Genomic DNA, 1433 nt, shown 5'->3' with positions numbered 1-1433 from the left:
CACTTTGTAGACCAGGCTGGCCTCGAACTCAGAAATCCTCCTGCCTCTGCCTCCCGAGTGCTGGGATTAAAGGCGTGCGCCACCACGCCCGGCTTTCTAAATGGTTTTGCACAATAGGGTCATAGGTAATGAAACTCTTAATCCTTCTGATTCCACCCCGCACAGGTGTTGTGTGCCACAAAGTCTGGCTTAAGGCTTACATATTTCTTGAGAAACACCTTTTTTCTTTTTCTTTTCCTTTGGTTTTTCAAGACAAGATTTCAGGGTTTCTCTGTGTAGCTCTGGCTGTCCTGGGACTTGGTCTGTAGACCAGGCTGGCCTCAAACTCAGAGATCTGCCTGCCTCTGCCTCCTGGGTATTAAAGGTGTGCACTGCCATCATCTGGCTTCTAGAAACATCTGTTAAAAAGTTCTTTTGAGTAACTACCATGAAAGTGTTACACAGCAATTAGTTCTGAATCAAATGATAAATAATACAGTTGGGAATTATCCAGATGAGACTTTCTCCTATTTAAAGCTATGGAAAAGTAGAATATTCTACTTAGTGCAGAAATGAGCTGCCTGGGACTAAGCATTTTCCAGCTTGTCATGTTAGCTGGTGTCTGTGTACTCAAGAAGTCATATAACTGGGCACACAGCATCACATGCTTAAAATCCTAATGGCATGGAGCCCGCCAGTAGCAGAAGGGACAGGAGCTTTTGTTCCTCTGTGGCTACATAATGAACTTGAGGCCATCCTGGGCTACATGAGAGCCTGGCAAAAAATAAAAAATAAAAAAATTAAATAAAATAAAAAAAGGAAGGAAGGAAGGAGCAAAAAATGGGTGTATGAAAAAAAAAAACCCTAAACAAATAAAAAAAGAAGCCCAGTGAACAAGAACAAAAGGCTACATGTCACACATGTCCACACCAAGGAGATAACTGCCATTGTGGCTTAAGTGTAAATCAACATTTGAAGTTTCCTCAGCTGCTTTCCCATCAGACCAGACATCACTGCTGTCTGTAGCTCCTCACAGGGAATCTGAAGGCATCCATCTGCCTTGACCTACAGAGCCTGCATTTCCAGGAAGTCCCGAGTAGTCAGGGTTGGACTGTGACCCGCTCAAAGTTCGCACTAGAATTCTAATCCCAGGACCTCAAAAATATGACTTTATTTGGAAGTAGAGGCGCTGTAGATGCCATTAATTAATAGATGCCATTAATGAGATCAAGATGAAGTCATTAGGTCAGCCTTAATCCAGTAGGACTGAAGTCAGCACACCCGGAGACCAATGCGAGGATTGAGGGCAAGTGAGAGGGCTACAAGTCAAAGAATGGGAATCACAGGGCTACAAGCCTCAAAAGCTGGGGAGGCGCTCAACTCTTTCCTCCCTCCTTCCTCCTTCCTTCCTTCCTTCCTTCCTTCCTTCCTTCCTTCCTTCCTTCCTTCCTTCC

General features: G+C 44.3%; 1 protein-coding gene across 1 annotated transcript in view; it reads right to left on the bottom strand.

The window, feature by feature from the left end:
• Ctss (cathepsin S) overlaps window positions 1-1433 on the bottom strand; it is a 29427-nt gene that overhangs the window by 1187 nt on the left and 26807 nt on the right. The gene's annotated exons all lie outside the window — the stretch shown is intronic.

The sequence above is a fragment of the Mus pahari genome, chromosome 4 (genome assembly GCF_900095145.1).
Source record: "Mus pahari chromosome 4, PAHARI_EIJ_v1.1, whole genome shotgun sequence".
Lineage (NCBI taxonomy): Eukaryota > Metazoa > Chordata > Mammalia > Rodentia > Muridae > Mus > Mus pahari.
This window is presented reverse-complemented; position numbering and strand designations above follow the sequence as displayed.